At 38.1% G+C, this 24346-nt stretch overlaps 1 protein-coding gene across 7 annotated transcripts in view; it reads left to right on the top strand.

Annotated features, from left to right (window-relative positions):
* The window catches only part of FRS2 (fibroblast growth factor receptor substrate 2), a 109916-nt gene that overhangs the window by 21734 nt on the left and 63836 nt on the right, over positions 1–24346 (top strand). For 2 of the 7 annotated variants that reach the window (XM_025403190.1, XM_025403189.1), the window contains exon 2: positions 13–126. The exons of the other annotated variants lie outside the window; for them this stretch is intronic. The gene's annotated coding sequence lies outside the window, so the exon portion shown is untranslated. The remainder of the gene's footprint in view (positions 1–12; positions 127–24346) is intronic. 7 annotated transcript variants of the gene reach the window in all.

Consider the following 24346-nt stretch of genomic DNA (forward strand, 5'->3'; position numbering starts at 1 on the left):
TTTTGGAGACAGGTACCCAGGCTAAAGTGCAGTGTCACAATCATAGCTCACCACGGTCTTGAACTCTTGGGCTCAAGCGATCATTCTGACTCAGCCTTCCAAGTACGTAGGACTACAGGTGTACAGGTACATACCTCCATTTAAAATTTTGTTGTAGAGACGGGCACTCACTGTGTTGTCCACGCTGGTCTCAAGCACCTGACCTCAAGGACTCTTATCTTCACTTTCCCAACTGCTGGGTTTACAGGTGTGAGCCACAGTGCTGGGCCTATGTTTGGCTTTTAAAATAATGATTTAATGAATATTGTATACATATTTTGCCCGTGCAAATATATATCAGTACTTTAAAATTAGAAGTAGAATTTCTGTGCCAGTGGATATACATTAGCATTTTTGATAAATATTTCCGAATTGTTCTTCGTGTATTTATTTCTAAAGATAGAATGTTAGTTTTATAAGGTACTCTGCAAAAAATATTACTAGTTTGGTTATATGCTGTTTATAATTAGATTTATTTTCTCTATTTTTATTATATAGTTGCAAGCACTGATCACTCTTGTACAAACAACTGGCTTTCACTTGTTTACTTCATCAAAAATGTATTATTTTCGTTACTAGCAGTCACTGTAATTTTACTTTATGTAGATAACCTGTATCTTGTGAATGAATTGTGTTTAAAAAAGAATTTGGCCAGAGGCTAGGGGTAGAGGAAATGGAGAGTTTAAAACAAGACAGAGAAACAAAAAAAAGTAATTTGGAATTACGAATCTGTATTTCCATTGAGTCATAGAAAATGGAGTAACAGGGAAATGGGAAAATAGTTACTAGTTCCACCCAGGGGATCTTGATACCTGTGATTCAGGTGAGTTGAGATGAATCAGGTCTTGAAGGAGATGATGGAAAGGGAAGAAAAGTAGAAATGGCTGTAATTGTCAGGAAGATTTATGGAATCTGAGAAAAGGGAAATGGAATGGAAAAGAAGATTTCTAGGGATAAGACAAAGAACCATCTGTATGTTAAGCATAGTTTATTCCTTTTTAAAAAAATCTCATATTTTTTAGGGGGCAAGTGAGTGGTTACTGTTGAAGTCACTTTAAGGATTGTTTTGGGAGACAGGATAACTTGGCTCCATATGGGTTTTTTTTAGGGATATTCTGTTCTTCCCTGAAGTGAAAACATACACAAAAACTCTTACCTTGAAGATAATGTTCTGTTATAGCCCACTTAGTTTAGAGGTATCTAGTGCTGGTCTCACTTGGTAGCAATAATTCTCTATTTGGTTCCATGGTGGAGCAAAACAGACTTGACTGTACAGCCATTGTCCTTCAGATGTGTCTAAATTTCTCAGCCTATTTATGAGCATCAACAAACACTTTGTGCATACTTCTGCCATGGGTTGAATGCGTCTATTTTCCTTTAATTTAGTTTAAAACTAGTAATGGAATTCCTGAGGTTTTGAGAGGAATAGTGTTGGCAAATTAAGTTTTGAAACTAAAGGCATATTAAGATACCAGGCAAAACAGAGAGACTATTGCTTTAGAAAGAGATCTTAAAACTCCGCTGACATTTGCAAAGCCAGTGTCTTATATTTATAAAAGCTTTAGATAGGAACTGCTGTTTTCCTAAAATTGTTGGTTTAAAAATAATTGTTACATTTGTGCATTTTAAAAGTTGCCTCTAACACACTTTGGGTATGTTTGAGCTCAGCCTTTTCAGCAAAGTATTCAGACATTTGGGCATCAGCCCTTTTGGTATTATTCTGTCTCAGACGATTTATGGATTGTGGATGTCAGGGATTTGATAAGCTCCCATTAAAATTTAATGTGGTTTTAAAAATTGCTTAAAATGCCCTTTGAACCTGTTAAAATGTGCTGCCATCATCTGAATTAAGAGATTTAGCGGCCAGGCATGATGGCTCACGCCCGTAATCCCAGCACTTTGGGAGGCCAATGCAGGTGGATCACCTGAGGTCAGGAGTTTGAGACCAGCCTGACCAACATAGAGAGACCATGTCTCTACTAAAAATACAAAAGTTAGCTGGACATGGTGGCACATGCCTGTAATCCCAGCCACTCGGGAGGCTGAGGCAGGAGAATCACTTGAACCCAGCAGGCGGGTGTTGTGATAAGTTGAGATCGCACCATTGCATTCCAGCCTGGGCAACAAGAGCGAAACTCCTCCTCAAAAAAACAAAACAGAAAAGAAATTTAGCTAAATATTGCTAAAATGACAAATGATAGTACTTGTCATTTTGATGTTTGTTTGTTAAGTGTACTTTCATTCCCTTTAGAAAATACTAGCTGCATATACACAGGATTATGTTGATTTAAAATATGCCTTTTCCTGGATTAAATATCTTTAATACTATTTCGTCTGCATTCCGTTAGTATTCAGTTGTGGCCTCAGCTATTTACGTGAATTTTACTCATCAATCCATGAGTTTCTTTGTGTGCCTTCTGTGTGTTAAATCTTTCTGTATGTTTTGTTTTCTTGTTAGGCTTCTTTTCAGAATTTTTCCAGGGCAAGAATTATGTTTTCTTATGTTCGGCAATGTTGCACAATGCAATATATACCTTACTGTAATGGGTAGGTGCTTAGAATTTATTTGTCCATTTGTGGTAGAGGCTGAGGCTGCAAAGTCCAATAAGGTAAGGACTCTACAAGTTCCTTAAATTTTGATAGGAGATAAAGAAAATAATTATAGTACCATAATAACTTAAAAATACATCTTTGAGAGGGCCAGAGCTCTGTCTGTGATGGAGATTTTACTCTGAAGAATGGTAACTAACTTTTGTAGAGTGTCTACTCTGTGCCTAGGGCTTCTGTCTCAGTTTTTCCTCCTAGCAATCTTTCAGTATAAGCACGATATCCATTTTATACATGAAGAAACTGTCTCAGAGAGGTTATATAATTTGCTGAAGTTCATTTAGCTAATGAGTTGTGGAGCTGGAATTCTAACTCACTTCTTTCTTTTAAACTGGGGCTTCTAAATGTTAGCATTATTGACATCTTGAGCCAGATACTTCTTTGTTGTGGGAGACTGTCCTGTGCATTCCTGGCTCTACCTAAGGCCAGAGTGAGTCAAGGAGGCATGTAGGACTTAAAATTTAAGGAGGCATTCACTCTCAGGATCTTGTAAGTGCTGACCATGTGTTTTATCTCACAGCACCTGAGTAAGTTCTCCTGCGCTAGCCTGTTGCTTCTAGGTTTTTGTTTTATTTTGTTTTTGAGATGGAGTTTTGCTCTTGTTGCCCAGGCTGGAGTGCAATGGTGTGCTGTCGGCTTACTGCAACCTCCACCTCCCGGGTTCAAGTGATTCCCCTGTCTCAACCTCCCAAGTAGCTGGGATTACAGACACCCACCACCACGCCCGGCTACTTTTTAAATTTTTAGTAGAGACGGAGTTTCACCATGTTGGCCGGGCTGATCTTGAACTCCTGACCTCAGAGCCACCCGCCTTGGCCTCCCAAAGTGCTCGGATTACAGGCGTGAGCCATCTTGCCTGGCTACTTCTAGGTTTTAATTCAGTATTCCCTGGTATTGATATGAGGAGTAAATCTCCTACACACTGAAATGTTTCTTGGGAGCTGAAGAACAGTGATGAACAGGAGATTTTCGGCATTTATTGTTTTCCACATCCCGGAACACATACTTTTGGCCAAAAGTGGCTAATCAGAAATAGCATTTATAAATGCTAAATAAATACTTGCTAAGTATTATAGTGCTTAGAAACTGTAAGTGATGTGTTATGAAACAAACCTATTGCTTCAAATTATTGGAAACTTAAGAGAACAAAACTAAACTTGGAATATACTCAGCTTACTCATGCCTGGTGGGCCTTGCATTTAGCTGCTAGTTTTGGCTTATTTACCATTAGAAATTCCATTGATTGTTTTCTCATGTCTGTGCTTCAATATAATAAATATTTCCTTGTTGTAGGGATATATCCACTAATACCTTTTGATTAACTATGCTGTAGCTTGCATGATAAACACAGTCTAGATTGTTTGGGTAGTTCTCTAGAATGGAGTATTTAAAAAATGGAGACTATAATAAAAATCTAAATTTTAGGAGTATTACAGAATAATGCTTAACAGTTTGGGAGGCTGAGGCAGGAGGATAATCCGAGGCCAGGAGTTTAAGACTGGCTTGGGCAACATAGCGAGACACTGTCTCTACAAAATAGCAACAACAACCAAAACAAAAATTAGCTGACTGCGGTGGTGCACACCTGTAGTTGTAGCTACTTGGGAGGCTCATGAGGGAGGATTGCTTGAGCCTAGGAGATAGAGGCTTTGTGAACTCTGATAGTGCCATTGCACTCCAGCCTGAATGACAGTGAGACCCTCAAAAAAAGAAAAAGGAAAAAAACATAGTGCTTAATTGGAACAACGATTTTTGTAGGCAAATGATAAAGACAACTAATATCTTCTCTAACCAAAAGTTACCTTAGGCAAAAAGCTACAAAGTATAGAGTGTTTCCTACAATAGAGTCAGTTAATTCATAGTATATCAGATTTGGAGGCCAGGTAGTTTAACTTACATTTAGCTTTCTGATAAAACATTAATATTTGATTTATGATAATACTATTTTTTTTCTTTTAAGTTTTAGTGTGTTTTTTTGATAAATGGTCAAAACTCTGTTGTAAAACATATTGTCATGAATTTACACTTAAAGCTTGTAGTCTGGCCGGGCATGGGGGCTCAGGCCTGTAATCCCAGCACTGTGGGAGACTGAGGCGGGCGGATCACGAGGTCAGGAGATGGAGACCATCCTGGCTAACATGGTGAAACCCCATCTCTACTAAAAATACAAAAAATTAGCCGGGCGTGGTGGTGGGCGCCTGTAATCCCAGTTACTTGGGAGGCTGAGGCAAGAGAATCGCTTGAACTGGTGAGGCGGAGGTTGCAGTGAGCTGAGATTGCGCCACTGCACTCCAGTCTGGCAACAGAGTGAGACTCCGTCTCAAAAAAAAAAAAAAAACAAAAAAACAAAAAAAACCCCAAAAAACCAAAAAGCTTGTAGTCTGGTGAACGAATCCATTGCAATAGAAAGGAGCCTGTGAATGATAAAATATGTGTATCTACATATTTTTGAAGTTTCCAGCTAAAGTCAAAACAGCAACCTAGTTTGGGTTTGGTAGAGCTCTTACAGGCTTCAGATCAGATGTATAAACCAAACGTTTTCACTTACAATGATAGCGTATAACAATTCTAACTTTCGGTTATATGAGTAGTTTTATCATTATTAGGAAACACTCTATACTTTGTAGCTTTTTGCCTATGGTAACTTTTAGTTAGAGAAGATATTAGTTGTCTTTACCACTTGCCTACAAAAATCATTGTTTAGGGCATAACAAATAGGCATCATACATTTATATCTAAGAATATAATTGTATCTAAGTGGCTGAAATTAACAACAATAGGTAACAGAGGACAGAGGACAATTCTGTGTGCTAGATGCTACTCTAAGTTACACACACACTCTTACTCCTTACATCTCCTGCAAGGTTTAGGTATTATTCCAAATGTATGAATGAGGAAATGAGGAAACAAAGATATAAAATGGATGATATTAAATAAAATTAAAGATAGAATGTTCTAGAGTCAGTTAATTCAACCTAGATTCATTTCTTTATATAACAAATCTTTATTGACTATTGGGCCCTGTTATCTGTACTGGGGACTGGGGCCATAGCAGTGAACAAAGCAAAGTTCCTGCACTCATGTAGCTTACAGACTGGTGTTTAGAAAGAGACAATAAACAGATAGTAGTAATAAGCACTATGAAGAAAGAGCTGGTGAAAGGGTTGGAATGTGGGGTGAGCTTAGTGCTCTTACCGTCTTAGTTCATTCGGGCTAATACAACAAAATACCTTAGACTGGATAGCTTATACATAACAGAGATTTATTTCTCATAGTTCTAGAGGCTGGGAAGTTCAAGATCAAGTGACCAGTAGATTCAGTGCCTGGTAAAGGCATACTCTCTGCTTCATAGATGACGCCTCTTGCTGTATCCTCACATGGTAGAGGGGGCAAGACAGCTCCCTTCAACCTCTTTTATAAGGGCACTAATCCCATTCATGAGAGCAGAGCCATCTTGACTTCCTCACTTCCCCAAAGGCCCTACTGCTTAATACCGTTGTGTTGGGTATTAGGCTTTAACAGTAAATTTTAGGGGGATGCCAACATTCAGACCATAGCAGATGATAAGGAAAGGGGTTTCTCCTGAGGTTGCCTGAAGAGCATGGGAGAGTGAGCCCTGTAGATATTTGGGAGAGAACATTTCATGAGAGGGAAAAGCAGGTGTAAAAGCTCTAGCTGAGCTAATTTGTTTCTTACTGTATTCAAGGAACTGCAGAGAGGACAAGGGGCCCGGCCATTGTAAATACTTTTACTTGGGTGAGATAGAAAGTCCTTGGAGAGTTTTGAGCAGAGTAGTAGTCTGATCTGGTAAGTCTGCTGTGTTCCGCTAGTAGATGTATCAAATGGTAAGGTGATTATGAGAGTTTAACTGTTATTCCAGGAAAAAGATAATTCCACCAATATCTATATCACACCTTGTTTGTTTTTTCAGATTTTTTTGATGTGTACATTAACTTTTATAGTAGGTACTTGCTATCTTCTCTCATGTATTTTTATGTGAGATTTGTCAACTAAAGTGCTATTTTTCTGAATGTAGGGTAGGCCAGCAGCATTATACTATGTGTTTTTAGGATTACAGAGAAGACATAAGTTAGCCCTGATGGGAAGATTGCAGTCTAGTTGGAAAGGAAAGACTAAAATATGCAAAACAATAATTTTATGTTGTGGATCTATTCTATACAAGGAATTAATGTATCAAGGGATAGACGTCTAAGGCACAATGACTGTCCTCAGACTGCTAATAGTCTGGTAGAGGCTGAGACAGAGAATTTCGAACTCTACAAGTTTTGAGATGAGTTGAGTATTAATTCACCTGCCACAAGAGCCATGAGGTGTAGAGCAAGCTTGTCCAACCTGCAGTTCATGCAGCCCACGATGGCTTTGAATACGGCCCAACACAAATTTGTAAACTTTCTTAAACCATTATGAGGGTTTTTGGGTTTTTTTTTGTTGTTTTTTATTTTATTTTATTTTTATTTTTATTTATTTTTTTTTAGCTCATCAGCTCTTGTTAGTGTAGTTTATGTGTGGTCAGGACAGTTCTTCTTCCAGTGTGGCCCAGGGAAGCCAAAAGATTGGACACCCCTGGAAAGAATATGAGAAGCAGGGGAAGTCTGGCCTGTGCACGTTTCAGAGAGCTGGTGGAGCTTGAAGAAGTGGAGGATTGGCAGAGGTTATTCAGGGCATGGGAAGCACTGTGAGCCAAGCACATAAAGTCAGGTGTATTTGTGATAGTGGTTAAACCAGCCTTGAGCTGAGATTGTGTGTAGGATTATAAAGGAATAATAACACTATTGTTTATTGAGCTTCTATTATGTACCAGTCCCTTTATTACACACTTGATGCTTATAACAACTTTATGAGGTATTATTAGCCCCCTTTTTACAAATGCTTAGCCAAGGTATCTGGAGGTTAAATTACTTTTCTAGGATGACACAGCTGGTAAATGATGGAAATATTACTTGAGCAGTTTGATTCTAGATACTATGAAAATGCTATTATAATGGTAGAATTGGGGCTAGATAAGTGCCTAAAAGCTGGCAGAGTAGGCAACTCTTATGATTATAGGCAATAGGAAACTATTAAAGATTATTGACTAGAAGTGTAACCTAGTGAAGACTTTTCAGGAGTATTATTCAGGCAATTGTGTGTATAATGTATTGGACAGTGACCTTTGCAAAGGTCAATTTAGAGGACAGGCGGGAGGATTTAAAGAGAGTTGAACTAGGATGCTTGAATAGGAATTGAGACATAAGTCCAGATGGGACCACTTTTTGGAATGTATTTTTTTCTTGATGATAAAAATACAGAAAACATACAAAGTTACAGGAAAATATGGAGCAGATGGAACTTACTTGTTTCTACCATGTACCATGTAGAAATGACCCCTGTTAATATTTTAGGGCATTCCTTTTCAAATCCGTCCCATCTCATGCATTCCCCTCTGCCCTCCACCCTCCAATTTTGGAGAAAGCGTCCACAAGGCTACATATCTCCTCTCATAGAGTGTGAAAGTTTTTAAGAAACAACATTCTAAAATAATGTGATTTTATTTGCATGCATGATTTTATTTGTGGAATGAATGAGCTGGTAAATTCTGGAATTCAGTGAATGGAGAGGGATATGAATCACAGGTAGCTTCTAGATGTTTAGATTGTGTGAATGGTTATATAGGAGAATTTAGCTAGGTTTTGATGGTGAGGTTGGAGTAGGGTGGGGGTGAGGGGTGACCCCAAAGAAAATGGTGTTGAATTTGATGTGCTGGTACAGTGTCCCGAGTTGGAATCTGGAGCTTAGTTGAGAATTTGGGGTCATCAAATAAGCCGGAAAATGTGGAGAAAAAATTGAGTTTAAAATGGCCACAATTCCGGTCAGAGTAGTGTTTCTGACACTTCAGTTTTTTGGGGGGGCCATTCCAAGATTCAGTTATTTCCTTAATATCTTTAAATGACTCTTTTCCTTAAATACATTTATTTAAAGAGAAATTTTATATCGGTACTGTAAATGGAAAACTAGTATCACTGGCTTTGAATAGTTGGCAATGGCAACATTAAAATAACAACAAAATAATGCTATTAACTTTTAGATAGATGCTGTTACCTGTTAAATTCTCTGAGCCTAAATCTGCCCAGAAAAAAAAACCAAAAAAACAAAACAGTAAACGACATGAAGAGACTAAGATCTTGTAATTAGAAGGCTTGAGGGATTGAAAAGCTATTAGCTTTCTCATGACATGATTGGTTATTATATACATTCTACCTAAAGTGGGTATATATCCCACGCATACTAAAGTGGGGAACACCGAGGTATGGCAGAGGAAGAGGAATTGGCAGTGGGAATAGAGAGGAATCGATAAAATACTTTCTCAGTGTATTAGAAAGTTTTATCTAGAATTTTTTTTTTTTTTTTTGGAGGCGGAGTCTCGCTGTGTTGCCCATGCTGGAGTGCAGTGTCCGGATCTCAGCTCACTGCAAGCTCTGCCTCCTGGGTTTACGCCATTCTCCTGCCTCAGCCTCCTGAGTAGCTGGGACTACAGGTGCCCGCCACCTCGCCCGGCTAGTTTTTTGTATTTTTTTTTTTTTAGTAGAGACGGGGTTTCACTGTGTTAGCCAGGATGGTCTCGATCTCCTGACCTCGTGATCCGCCCGTCTCGGCCTCCCAAAGTGCTGGGATTACAGGCTTGAGCCACCACGCCCGGCCTTTATCTAGAATTTAAATTAGTAAATGAAAATATGGTCAGGGTGCCTAACAATGATAAGGAAAATACATTCTTAGCTTTCAAATATAGTATCTATTAGAACATTCTTTTGATTATGAGTCTGGTCTTATGATTGAGTCTTAGCAGGCTTATTTAATTCAACGATAATATTTCCGTAGATAAAATTTGTAGATACAGGCTTAAACATGAATTAGACTGTCATCTTTTTATATATGAACTGTCTATGAAAAGGAAGAATTCCACCCCTTTTTAGATCCTACTTTGAGGAAATGTGATTATATGTAATAGGTATAGGGAATAATTTTGAGGAATAGTTTTGTGAGTCATATACAAAGGTATGAACCAACACTGGTCACAAATGTGAAGTTGTTTTTACTTTTGGTGGATGGGGAAGGAATGAATATATTAATGGTTTACTTGTGTTTTTTGTTATCCTTAAAACGAATTTTGTCCCTTAATTCTGAACACATTTTTTGGAAGTTTTTTGAATTTGTGGTGATTAAATCATTCTACTTTTCTGTGGATTATGCATAATAGTACTTTGTTGTTCTCTAGATTATAAAATTAATTTTAAAGAATAAGGGGAATATATGTGTTTTTCCCTGCCTTCTTTTCAATCTGAATTGAGATGGTCCCAATTTAAGATGAACTTTTTCTGTTGAAAAAAGACTTGTTTAGGAATTGCAATCCTTAAAAAAAAAAAAATCATTAAATTGCTACATATGATGATTACAACCTTCCCCCTGCCCCCTTGAAAGAATGAGACAAGATATAAATAAGTACACAGTGTAATTGCCAGGACACAAAGCTCTGTAATGTACCTGAAGTACAGACTGCTCATGGCACCTAACTGCCATTTGTAACAGTGATTCTATTGGGGTAGAAAGACATTCGGGACTCCCAACCAACCAGTGAATCATTTTGGAGTGTACCATGTTGAAGTTTGGAATAGAAGTAATTGTTTCTAGCAGAAGAGATGTGTCAAAAGAGAATTAGATATCTCGTGCTGTTACCTGCTCTTGAAAGTGCCAGAAATTGTATTTAGTAGAAGGTATAATTGTTGAAATATTTCTTTTGCATTATATTAGGACTTTTACACTTAATTTTGAGCAACATTCAGTTTAGCATAACAAACAAATTAGATGTACATGTGATTCACTGTAGAAATATGCTCCACTGCTCATCTGGAGATTTTTCTGGTTCTCAGTTTCTTCAAGCATATCAGGATTCTTGAACTCTGGACAGTGTGGATGGTTATGTGAAAAGAGGTGATGAATTGGCTGTATCACCTGAAAGTAAATTCCCCATCTTAATCGGTTGATGTTGGGATTTCATTATCATATTGTTTATTAAAACATCATTCTATTGTTGTTGATACATTTTCCAGGTTACAAGCATTCTTTACTAGACAGCATTAGCGTAGACATCTGTGGAAGCACGTGTGAAACAACTGTATGGAGAACAACTTTTTTTTTTTTTTTGAGATGGAGCCTCCCTCTGTCACCCAGGCTGGAGTACAGTGGCACGATCTCGGCTCACGGAAACCTCCACCTCCTGGATTTAAGCAAGTCTCCTGCCTCAGCCTCCTGAGTAACTGGGTTTCATGGGCACCCGCCACCACACCTGGCTAATTTCTGTATTTTTAGTGGAGGCAGGGTTTTACCACGTTGGCCAGTCTGGTCTTGAACTCCTGACCTCAAGTGATCTGCCCACCTCGGCCTCCCAAAGTGCTGGTATTACAGGTGTGAACCACTGCACCCGGCCAACACCTATCTTTTGTATTAAAGGGACATCATTTATTAGAATGGACTTTGTTGAATGCAGCTTTTCCAGTTGATAATGAAGTTATTCTAAGAAATTTTATATATAGCACAGTTTACTGTGAATTTTTTTTTTTTTTTAATTATTACAGCGATGGGGTCTCACTGGTTGCCCAGGCTGGTGTCAAACTCCTAGGCTCAAGCAGTCTTCCCACCTCAACCTCCCACAGTGCTGGGATTATAGTCATGAGCCACCATACCCAGCCACTGTGATTTCTGGTTGATGGCAGCTTATCCAGCAAATATTTATTGCATGCCTATGTGCCAGACGTTTTTTAAGGTGCTAAGTATTCCACAGAGAAGAGGAGACATAATCTCTGTTCTGATGAGGCTTTCACTATGATGAGAGAGACGAGCAGCAAGCAAATTAATACATACAGTCTGGTAATTATAAATATGAGGGAAATGAATGCAGTGTGTGGTTTCAAAGCTATGTACCCCATTATGCAGATCTTTCTTTAGTTTCCAGGCAAATTTATAGTCTGCCTCTGGTCTTCCTGTTGGAGGTGTTGCTGAAGCTAGAAGGAAATCTACCTATTATCTCAGCAGCAGCAGCAGCAGCTGCCACCACCGCCACCTACAGCCTTTCCCTCCAAGGAGTCCCTTATTAATTTTGCTACAGAACAAATTACCATAAATTCAGTGGCACCCACAGTTCTATACATCAAAAATCTGGATACAGTGTGGCTAGATTCTCTGCTCAGGATATCAAGACTGAAATCAAGGTGTCAGCTGGGATGATTTCTTGTCTATAGGCTCTGGCAAAGAATCCACTTCTAAGCTCATTCAGATTATTGGCAGAACTCAGTTCCTTGCAGCTGTAGGACTGACGTCTTGTTTCTTTGATGGCTGTCAGCTGGGAGCCACTCTCAGCTTATAGATGTTGCCTTTATTCTTTGCCATATGCCCCCCCCCCCTCCATTTTGAAAGCCAGCTATGGAGAATATCCTTTTTGTCTAATCTCTCACACACCAATCTCTCTGACTTCTGTCTTCTAGACCCACCTTTGAAGGATTTTTGAGGTTAGTTCAGGATTATCCAGCTGGATAATCCCATTTTCTTAAAGTTAGCCTGATCATGAAAGTAAAATCCCATCATATTCATAGTCCTAGAGATTTTACAGGGTATATAAATCATGGAGCAGGGATTTTGGTTCTTAAAATTCTGCTTACTACTGACAGTCCCCATTGCATGGCTGCCAGTAAGTGATGCAGTCGCCTCTTGTGTGTGGTGTGTGAAGAGGAGCGTTAGCAGCTCTCCTTTGTACATCTGTCTATCACCAGAGACCACAAGCTTCTACGTGATGGTAATGGAGGTTCTTTTGGGCTGTTGAGAGGAGTTTGGGCAGTAGTTGGTAGGAACTGCCGAAGTTGTGGAACAGTGTTTTTGCACTTACCTCTTCAGTGCTAGGAGTAAGATGGAGAATGATGGCTCGGAGAAGAAAGCAGAGTGGAAGGGTTGGTTCTCATGCCCTACATCACCCCTGGGGTGCAGAGTTTAGTCATTTGATAGAAATGAGAACACCAGTGGTTTCATTTTTTAAATCCCAAATGAAAATTAGTATTAAATTGCTTTTACAGATTTTTAAAATTTGGCTGGGTGCAGGGGCTTATGCTTGTAATCCCAGCACTTTGGGAGGCTGAGGTGGGTGTATCAGTTGAGGTCAGGAAGTTGAGACCAGCCTGTCCAACATGGTGAAACCCCATTTCTACGAAAAATGCAAAATGTTTATTGCATGCCTATGTATCTGACAGTTTTTAAGGTGCTAAGTTTTCAGCAGAGAACAGGAGACATCTCTCTGTTCTGATGGAGCTTTCATTCTGATGAGTGAGACAAGCAGCAAGCAAATTAACAGATACAGTCTGGTAATTATAAATATGAGGGAAATGAATGCAGTGTGGTGGCAGGCACCTGTAATCCCAGCTACTCGGGAAGCTGAGGCAGGAGAATTGCTTGAACCCAGGAGGTGGAGGTTGTGTGAGCCAAGATCATGCCAGTGCACTCCAGCCTGGGTGACAGAGTGAGACTCTATCTAAAATAATAAATTAAATGAAATAATAAATAAAAAGTTTTTAAGGGAATTTAAAGCATAGAACCAGGAGACTGAAGTGAGTTTATTTAAGAAGACCAAATGAAACAAAGTACAGATGATCCCTGATTTACAATGGCTCTACCTTTGATATTTTGGCATCACAATAGGTTTATTGGGGTATAGTCCCATCACAAGTCAAGGAACATTTATATACATTATAGGGGGAAAATAACCTAAGTCTGCTATGTTAACCGTTGTATCCCATTATAAAAATATATTTTTTCTCATAGATTGTTATATGTAATAGTGTTCTTTTTATTTAATGTATGCTTTAAACATAAAATGTGCATTATGATAACTTTAAAAGCACAAATAGGCCAGGCGCGGTGGCTCACGCCTGTAATCCCAGCACTTAGGGAGGCCGAGACAGGCGGATCACGAGGTCAGGAGATCGAGACCATCCTGGCTAACACAGTGAAACCCCGTCTCTACTAAAATACAAAAAAAATTAGCCGGGCGTGGTGGCGGGCCCCTGTAGTCCCAGCTACTCAGGAGGCTGAGGCAGGAGAATGGCGTGAACCCGGGAGGCGGAGCTTGCAGTGAGCCGAGATCGCGTCACTGCACTCCAGCCTGGGCGACAGAGCGAGACTCCGTCTCCACAAAAAAAAAACACACACACACACAAATAACTTTTCCTTCTTACTCAAAGTAGAATTACAACCTGATGGAAATAAATGGACAACTATTTCCAGTTCCCCACTTTTTAAGTTGCTTACAGTTGTGTATCTGGTGGTAGAAGCCTAATCCCCCATAGATAGTGTCTCACTCTGTCACCTAGGGTGAAGTACAGTGGTGTGATCACAGCTTAGTGCAGCCTCAAACCCCTAGACTCAAGTGATCTTCCCACCTCAGCCTCCCTTAGTAGCAGGAACTGAGTACAGATACGTGCCACCATGCTAGGCTAATTTGTTTTGTATTGTATTGTATTGTATTGTATTGTATTGTATTGTATTGTATTGTATTGTATTGTATTGTATTGTGTTGTATTGTGTTGTGTTGTATTTATTTGTATTTGTAGAGATTGAGTCTCAGTATATTGCTTTGGCTGATCTCAAACTTCTGGCCTCCAGCGATCCTCCCAACTTGGCCTCCCAAAAGGCTGGGATAACAGGTGTGAGGCAATGTATTTGGCCTCTTCTGATTTCCAGTTTTTGTTTCTAAAAACTGAATATCACATGGTACCTCATATTAGCAAATGAGGAAGTGGAAGCAAAGGAAATGTGAACTTTCTTTCGTAGTAGTCAACTTTTGGCTTAATGTTTTGGAAATATAGTTCTGTGGAACATTTCTCTGCTTTTACAGTGGTGGAATAGTAGGATTCGCTGTGTAACTAACCTTGAAATACCACTTCCATAAAATAAAGGATATACATAATAAGAATCTGTTTAGCAATAGGGTAAATAAGCACTAAGGTGGTATTCTCATACTAGGGAAAATTTTTGCTATAATACATCAGCAAATAATGTGTTCCACAAGTTTCGATTTATTGTTTTAGCTATATAGGTGGTCTTACATCTAAAAAAGAATACCACTTAAAAGATTTGTGGTACAGCATATAAGTTCTATTAGACACGGAACTATGTTTCTGCCAATAACTCGACATTTTGAGGACAGATAGCATCTCATTTCCAATTTGAGATTGGGTACAAAAATATCCTAGGGCTGAGAATAGGCATAGTAAATTGCACCAACACAAACCTTTTGTGCATTTGTAGTGGAGGAAAAGTCTACATTGAGTTTGCGTGGAAAAATGTCATAAAAGCTCTCTATGCTTTTAACCAGTAGATTGGACCTCATTTTGTGATGATTACTTTGTATGATTAGTTTCCAACGCAGATTCCAAGAACGTTTCTGCACAAGAGTTCCTTGTCTTTTTTCTGTTATTTTCACCTTTGGTTGATTGGAATCCATCCCTGAACACCATTTCTTGTTCCAGAAGTGTTTCATTAGTTTTTCTTCTCTTATTTTTATTTTCATGTTTTCTTTAATGTTTTTATACTAACCTAAAAATTTCTCCTAGTGCTTTAAAAAATTAGGAGACAGTAAAGTTGTCTTCAGATGTTTTTTATTTTTACCCGAACACTATTTGAGTTGGCTTGCAAGACATGCTTGTATTGCATAAATTTCTCTTCATGGGGAGGAGTCACTTTGAGCATTAACACTTCTGGGAATTGTTTCAAAATTTAGTTTATTGTCTTAATGTTAATAAGAGTTCCAGAAGTCTGGTTGGGTTTTTTTTTTTTTTTCCCCTATATCCCCAAAGACTATATTTGATTTTGTTTTAATTGGGTTCTATAACACTTAATTGGTTTGATCTGGATCCTTCATAAACTATAATTACTTTTAGTAGTCTCTTGAATTTATCGAGTGTTTTAGAATAGTACTACAAATACAGTTACGCTGATAAATTTGGGAAGTACTGATATGTATTCTCTTTTTTTCCTTTCCATTTCTCATCTGACCTGATACATATTATTTAAATATATAGCAAAATCTAGAGAGAGAGAGTGCTCATTCTCCCTAATATCCCTTATCTTTTCAAATGCTTCTATAGCATTTGAAAGATTCTTTTAGACCCAGTTCGGTGTCTACTTCTTCTTTCAAGACCTCTGTTATCTTCCCCTCCTCTCAATTTATAATTTCATAGTTTAGTTCTTAGTTATTTCTCTGTTTTGTATTGTTCATGAATTGTTTTAATGGCTTAATATTGGCAGCCTGCTATGGTTTGAATGTTTGTCCCCTCCAAAACTCATGTTGAAACTTAATCCCCAATGTGGCAATATTGAGAGGAAAAGCCTTCAAGAAGTGGTTAGGTCATGAGGACTCTGCCCTCATGAATAGATTAATACATTCATGGATTAATGGATTAATGGGTTATCACGGGAGTAGGACTGGTAGCTTTATAAGAAGAGGAAGAGAGACCAGAGCTAGCACGCTCAGCTCCACCATGTGATGCCCTCTGCTGCCTCAGGACTCTGCAGAGAGACCCCACCAGCCAAGAAGGCTGTCACCAGCTGCGGCCCCTCAACCTTGGGCTTCTCTGCTTCCATAACTGTAAGAAATAAATCTCATATCTTATAAATTGCTCAGTTTTAGATATTCTGTAATAAGCAACAAAAAACACTAAGACACAGCCCTACTACAACATACTTCTTACTCCCTCTCCTCCACTAGTAAATTTCAAACTCCTTGAGTGCAGGAGTCTTGTCTTGTATGCATTTCTTTCTGTCATGTTCCCACACATAATGGGCACTCAGTGATAAATACTTGGCATTTTTTTTGGTTGCTGTATCTCTGACTCTATTTCTGTCCCGTTATATGGGTGTGCAATGTAAATAATAAGACAAATATTATTTTAATGTTTTTAAGCTTTTGTAATAGTTGTTTATTTGCAAGTTTGTTTTATAGTTCACACATGAAATCGAGCAACTCTGTGTTATAGATCAACACAGTCTATTAGTACTGCTGTGAAAGGAAACCAAGGCCTCATAGCTTTTATCTTTGTATGAAAAGAACTTCATTAATTTTTTTTTTTTTTTTTTTTTTGAGACGGAGTCTTGCTCTGTCGCCCAGGCTGGAGTGCTGTGGCCGGATCTCAGCTCACTGCAAGCTCCGCCTCCCGGGTTCCCGCCATTCTCCTGCCTCAGGCTCCCGAGTAGCTGGGACTACAGGCGCCCGCCACCTCGCCCGGCTAGTTTTTTGTATTTTTTAGTAGAGACGGGGTTTCACCGTGTTCGCCAGGATGGTCTCGATCTCCTGACCTTGTGATCCGCCCGTCTCGGCCTCCCAAAGTGCTGGGATTACAGGCTTGAGCCACCGCGCCCGGCCAAGAACTTCATTAATTTTTAAAAAATTTAATAGACTGTGATGTAGTTTTAATCTCATGATTTTAATCTTGTGTTTTTAAGCATTTTCCTTTTCTGGATGAGGTTCTTGGTTTTGACTGTGTAGAAGTATGTTAATTAGATTATATTTAGTTGATGAATTTGTGCCCACAAGAATGGGACTTAAAAAGTTGCGGCCGGGCGCGGTGGCTCGGGCCTGTAATCCCAGCACTTTGGGAGGCCCAGGCGGGTGGACCTCACCTGAGGTCGCAAGTTCAAGACCAGCCTGACGAACATGGAGAAACCTTGTCTCTACTAAAGGTACAAAATTAGCCAGGTGTGGTGGGGTATACCTGTAATCCCAGCTACTCAGGAGACTGAGGCAGGAGAATTGCTTGAACTCGGGAGGCGGAGGTTGTGGTGAGCCGAGATTGCGCCATTGCACTTCAGCCTGGGCAACAAGAGTGAAACCCTGTCTCAAAAAAAAAAGTTGCTGCAGTTCTTGCAGATAAGATAATAAGATTGTTTACTGTTTTCTTTTGCATATTTATTACTGTGTGTATTTTTCCGTGAGGTAGCCTTTCAGTTTGTCCATTTGTATCATTTGACATTCAGACTTAAATCAACTCTCCTATCACTGGTGTTTACAAATACTAGTCATTCAAAATGTCAAAATTTGGATTTGACCCAAGAGTTGCAAATAATGTAAGCTTTTATAAAATATATCCAAATATCTATTCTTAGGGAGAAAGAAAGAAAATATGGCATTTAAGGAGTGGTTTTAAACAGGCTTTAGAATTGCTACATTCCCAAAGTATTCCTCTAGTGAATGACATATCAGTTAATGAATTGTACTACAAGAAAGGCATTTATTATGATTGGCCTCACTATTACTGGAAGTCCTAAGAATTAACAGAAATTAATAATGATAGTTGAAAAAAATGTATACTCTGTAGACAATTTTAGATCTTTTAAACAAAATCTTCTGGTTACCTTTCTAAATTAAATTTGTATTTATTTTAAAATTAAAGTGATATTTGTACATGTGTGGTTTAAAAAGTCAAATTGTATTACAAGGCTTATGAAAACAGCAGTTCCCCATCTCTCTTCACCTCCAATTACCAATCTTTACAAGGCAGTCTGTTTCAGTTCTTTTAGTTATTTGTTCTGATATTTGTCTTCATTTTTCTAAGTCAGTTATTCTGCTTTTTGTTGGGTTTTCATTTTAGGTGGTAGCTACTGACTTCCATCTAAGAAGGATGACGATTAGTTATCTTAATCTCTCTAGTGCCCACAAGCGTTTGTACATACTTCCCTTTTTCTCATCTTCTCTTTATAGGATATCAGATATTGGGGTAGTTTAGTGTTTATTAAGACTATGCAAATATTTTTCACAACTGAGTCACAAAATTCACTGTAATTATATTTCGGTTTTCCCGATAATTATCCCAGTTTAAAAATTTTTTTCTTGTTACTATTAATTCTTTTACAATTATTTAACAAATCTGAAACAGCTCTTAATATGGTTGGACACATTAATCTGTCATCTCCATTTTCTGCTGGGAGATAGTCTTCTGCATTCTGAGCAGAATTTCACATAATTCTCCTCTTTTTCAGTAAGGCATTTTGTCTTGCTTCAGTTGTGACTTGTGTTCCTAAGATTGGGGTCTCTCATTCACCCTCTCCAGAGGTGCGTCTCCAGACTCTTACCAGGGATAGGGAGAAGATCGGTTTTCAGGAGGAGGCCACTTAACAAGAATTTTCAGCCAGTCATATGGTTTCCAGCCCCATCCTGTGTTTTGTCTTCCCTGTCCCTATGATACCTAAATCTTTCCAGCATGAGTCAACTTGCTGCTGCTTTTTTTGTTAAATTATGGTAAAATATAATAACAATATTTACTGTTACAACCATTTTAAAGTGTACAGTTCCATGGTATTAAGTACATTAGTGTGCAATAATCACCATTATTCATCTCCAGAACTTTTTCATCATCTCCAACTGAGACTCAGCACCCATTAAGCAGTAACTCCCCATTTCCCCCTCCCTAGCTCTTGGCAACCATTATTCTACTTTCTGTCTTTATCAGCTTGCTTCCTGATGGCTTCGCCCTGTCAGGTTTAGGTTTCAACTTTCTTGGTCTTTATAGGTTATTGTTTTCCTTTTCTAGCTTCCAAAATGTTGATGACTCTCATTTGCTGTTGTGTCTTTCCCAATTCTCTTCATCCTTATGGGCTTTATACTTCTAAAAACTCCTTTAACTTTTTAAAGCAAGGTCTCAGGAAGAGTCAGTCAGTCATGCTTTACTAAAGATTCATCCTTCCCATCCCGGCCCTCATTCCTTTGTTATTGTTTTCAAATTTAGGTTTCTTTTATTAAGAATTTATTAGGAATTTACAGGTATGCCAAACAAAGGCAGTTTTAATAGCCATGTTAGCTGTAAAATTAAGCGTGATAAATGGACTTCTTTGTCACTGGCTTCTATTGTGTTAGTAGGGGTTTGATTGTGCAGATCTGTGGCAATCTCTAGCCCCTTCTCTTCCTCCCTAGCATACCTCATGTGGTGCCAGCTGTCCTAAGCCATATTCTGTGCTTCTACTGTTGTAGCACTTTTCATGGTGATAACCTGACCCATCTGTGGAGAATAATTTTGAGAGAGAAACTTATAGCTAGAGACTTTAAAAGTCTGTTATTCAAGTTACAACTGAACTGTTTCCTTTCTGTGCAACTTCTCTGAGTGCCCTAGGTAGAGTTAATTACTCCTTCTGTGTCTTGACACTTGTGAATAATTCTATTTTATTCTATCTCCATTACATCTGTCTCTGTACGCTAGAGATCTACTTTACAAGATCTGCTTCTTTCTTCCCTAAACTGTTTTCAAGGTTTGAAAAACACTCACATATTCTGATATGGTTCTTGGCCCATGATAGATAATAAATAATTATTTACTAAATAGATAAATAGTCCATCCAAAGTGATGGAACACCCTATTTTCTGGCAAGCATATTCTCATTGTACCCTTTATCACTAATGTCCACTGAAAGCTGTGCCAGAAACTGTATTTGCTTTTGCTTGTTACTTGGAGTCAATACTGTGTAGTGATTAGGGGTGTGGCCAGAATGTCTTGGTTCAAAGAAACAAGCAAGTTTCTTTATCTTCTGTTTCTTTGCCTGTGAAATAGAGATAATAATACCTAGCATGGAATGTGGTGAACATTAAATTAATACATCTAAAGTGCTAGCTCAATACCCTGCACGTTGTCTTATAGTGAATGTTTTTCATCTTTATGGGATACCTGCTATAGTAACATTAGTACCCGTGAATAAAAATCAATGAAAAATGAAAAATCTAGCCAGTATGTATGATATTTAGCCCTTTGAAGCTCTTTGAAAATGTTCTGAAATTATCTCCATGGATAGTGTGCCATTTAGATGATAAACTGGGAGAAGTAATATCTTTCAGTGTTACATACCTACTAAAATACTGTATTCTTTAAATATAAGGTATCCAACTCTTTTAAACATTTGGAGATACTTTGAATGGCAGTGCCAATACTTGTGCTTTTTTCTCACTAAGGAGGGCTTTATGCAGCCCATCAATAAATTTGATATTTGGCATCATTTGTCTTCTCATTTGGGAACCTGCTGTATTTAATTCTCCCCTCAGAGACTGTGTGCTAAGGGAAGGGAAACCTCCATCATTCATTAAGCAGTCAATGAATATTTGCTCATGTACTAGATGTTTTGGATACAAGAGAGAATAAGACAGTTGTTTTCCTAAAGGGACCATCATCTCTTCATCATTTCAGTAATAATAAAATCAAATGTTCCAGCTAAATGTAAGCGCACTCTTTGACCCAGAATTCCATTGATAATGTTTTATAAATGGAATAAAAATGTATAGAAGTCTAGGTAGAAAGTGTTCATCAAAGTTAATTATAAAAGCAATAAAAATATATCAGTTTTAGTATATTCATTTTATTTCCCACAGTTTCAATTAGAAACGTGATATTACTTAAAGTTTTGTTTTAAAAAAAACAGAACTGGTGGATTTACATGGGGATGAATAGAGAATTGGGTCAGTCGTTGAATTCTATGATCCATTACAAGAGTGGTACACTGCTCATATCCTTGTTAGGGCCCCCATTTCTTACTATATGTATGACTGGCTAGTTGGTTGTTGAAAATTCTGTAAATCTCATTTCTTTCCTTCCATCTATAAAATGGGCACAGTGTTACTAGTTATATTTGTTTTGAGGATTAAATGAACAATGTATGTAACCTAAAAATAAAAAATATCTCAGTAAGTATTTGCTGCTGTTATTGTTACTGTTTTTCTCTATTCTCCTTATCTCCTTAATGAGTTTTCTCTGCAGCTTTTGTTCAGTCAGTCTCAGCCAGGGATGACAGTGTTCTATTTGATCTGACAGCTTCCATTGCTTTGTAACAGGTTTGTGAAGCCTTTGCCAGACTCCACCTAGCTGTCACCTGTTACCTGTGTCTGCCAACTTTGAAGGAAGAGAAATAGCAGTACATGTGTCTTAGGTTTACTTTCCTTGCTGTAAACCTTTTATCTCCTTATACACACCCTCCCTCCCTGTTCTCTTTTGGGTTTCATGTACTTTGTGTTCTTGCACCTTATTTTAATAGGAATCTGTTAGCTTACCTCTTTTTGGTGGGGGAGGGAAATATTTTGGCTGTTACTGTTATTTCATAGTATAAATTACTCTTTATAACAGGGTGGTTATTCAGAGCTAGCCTTAGGACCTTTTTAGCTCTGCTTCTTCTAGGCTTCTCATAAAACACAAATATAGCTAGTTTGTAAGACTTACTTGCATTAAGCCTCATTTAAGAAAGAAGACCTAGATTTTGTGTGAACTGTTTCCTTTTTTTCCCTTGAGTAGAAAGCTCACACTACATTTAGTATAAGAACCAAATACAGAATAACTTTTTCCTAAGGGATTATGGTATCTTTATAAGGTGGGTGGATTGTGACCAGAAAAAAATTTTTTTTTGTTAAGTGGCATACACTTAAATTCATGGTGTTTAGGTATATGTCCTGAGGGCATGCAGTAAATAACAACTTATATATTATAATTGATGGTTGAGAAATAGCCCTTGATATATATGCAAAAATGATTTTACTTTATAACACATCCCGGACATTACCTAGAAATGAACTTATAGACACTGTAGAAAGTTGTTACTTTCCTTGATGACCTTTTCTGCACTTTTAGGTCTGGAGTATGTATGAATTACCATAAATCAGAACTTTATGTTAAAAAGAATACAAACAGTTGAAATCACTTGCTTTGGATTTAGTGTTTTTTTGTTATTTTAAGTTCAGGAATCAAGCCATATGGTATTCAGTTAACTTTATTTCAGTTACTTTTACTTTGAAGGGCAAAATGCAGATGTCTTAATGACATCATTCAGCTAGGAACCAGAAGATAAGTTCCTTGGGTAAGTTGCTCAACTCTCAAGGCCTCAGCTACTTGTAAGTTGTAATGTAGCTCTGATGCATGAGCATAAACCTTGAAATTCTGTGACTTCTACCCCCTGCCCCCCAAAATCTCTGGCAAAGTTTGGGTTTGTTTTTTTTTTTTAACTTTTTTATACATTGGATGTACATTAACAACAATATACATTTCCAAATTCTTCTTTCTTTTTTCCTGAATTTTAATCTGAAAAGATTTGCTTTTTTAAACTTTTTTTTTTTTTAGATTGGCAGTCAACAATCACCTTTTTTTTTTAAAAAAAAAAAAAGCTATGCTTGATTTTATTCATATATATATATATATATATATATATTTTTTTTTATTCATCAAAACATAGTTTCAACCCCATATGGTAACTGGCTACTGAGACTAGGGAAACTAGTCCACAAGCTTTAGCCTCGCTACAAACCTTGTATCAACATTTATACTGATGAGTAATAAAATTAACAGATTTGAGCTGTAACATTCTGAACACTGGAAAAAGCATTACTGAACTGTAAAATAGACCTGCAGAGAAATCTGGCAGAGGAAGAGGAGAGTGCATTAGCCTATGACAATGAGGCACTGACTTACTGTGCACTATTTTAACAGAGAAATGAATAGTTTTGCTATTTAGACATTTTACTGAGTTATTTTTTAAAACAAGAGATGAATATATATGGTTTTCTGATAATAATAAAAAAATTTTTGACCTAAAAATGACCCTTGGGGGTGAGGCTCCTCAAATGTAAAGCTTCTGCTGGGAAGAAAGCTGGTGGGAATACATAGGTTGGTTTTAGGCATGGTAGAATCATTTGTTACCTCAATGAAAGCTACTCCTTGGATAGAGTTGTTTTCTTGTGATACCATTTCTCCTTGACAGTGTTCCTTTGAAATAAATCTAAAACTGCCTAGATATTTCTTACTTTTTAAATTAAGAAAATAATTATCCATAATTTATAAAAATAAAATTCCAGGACTTCCCAGGATAAATCCATTGGTTAAAAGCAAGCAATACTTTTTGAGTTCCTTTGAAGAGATGGAAAATTTCTTTTTTTCTGTGTGGGTGAGGCAGGTGAGAATAGATTTCGCCCCTGCGTGATGTCAATCAGAATTTTTGGTTAGTAAAAACCAACTCAAATATGTTTTAAAAGGAAATTGAGTAGAGCTCATTGGCTTATCAAATTGTTGTGAGGGTTGGAGAACAAGATTCGGGACTAAGCAACCAGAAACAATGCCCCAAATCACATTGCACAATTCCCATGAGGATGCCAGTACCATCTAGAGACAGACGGATGGACACCACAGCCTGTCCCAGCAGCACCTGGCTCTGGATGACTCTCAATGCTGCCACCGCTGCCCTAGACTTGACCTTGCTGAAACTGCTCCACCATTAGTGTGAGAACAAGCTCCTTCTCTCTGCTTCTGCCTACTAGTTTGCTACTCTGGGATGCACGTGTGTGTTTGACAAAATACATATCCTAGATGTATGGGAGATGTGGGAAAGTGTTTAACCTTCTGCAATCATAAGATGGGTGGATGGCCAGGCGCAGTGGCTCATGCCTTTAATCCCAGCACTTTGGGAGGCTGAGGTGGGTGGATCACCAGAGGTCAGGGGTTCTAGACCAGCCTGGCCAACATGGCGAAACCCCATCTCTACTAAAAATACAAAAATTAGCCAAGCGTGTTGGCGTGTGGCTGTAATCCCAGCTGCCTAGGAGGCTGAGGCAGGAGAATCGCTTGAACCCAGGAGGCAGAGGTTGCAGTGAGCT

The sequence above is a fragment of the Theropithecus gelada genome, chromosome 11, assembly GCF_003255815.1.
Source record: "Theropithecus gelada isolate Dixy chromosome 11, Tgel_1.0, whole genome shotgun sequence".
NCBI lineage: Eukaryota > Metazoa > Chordata > Mammalia > Primates > Cercopithecidae > Theropithecus > Theropithecus gelada.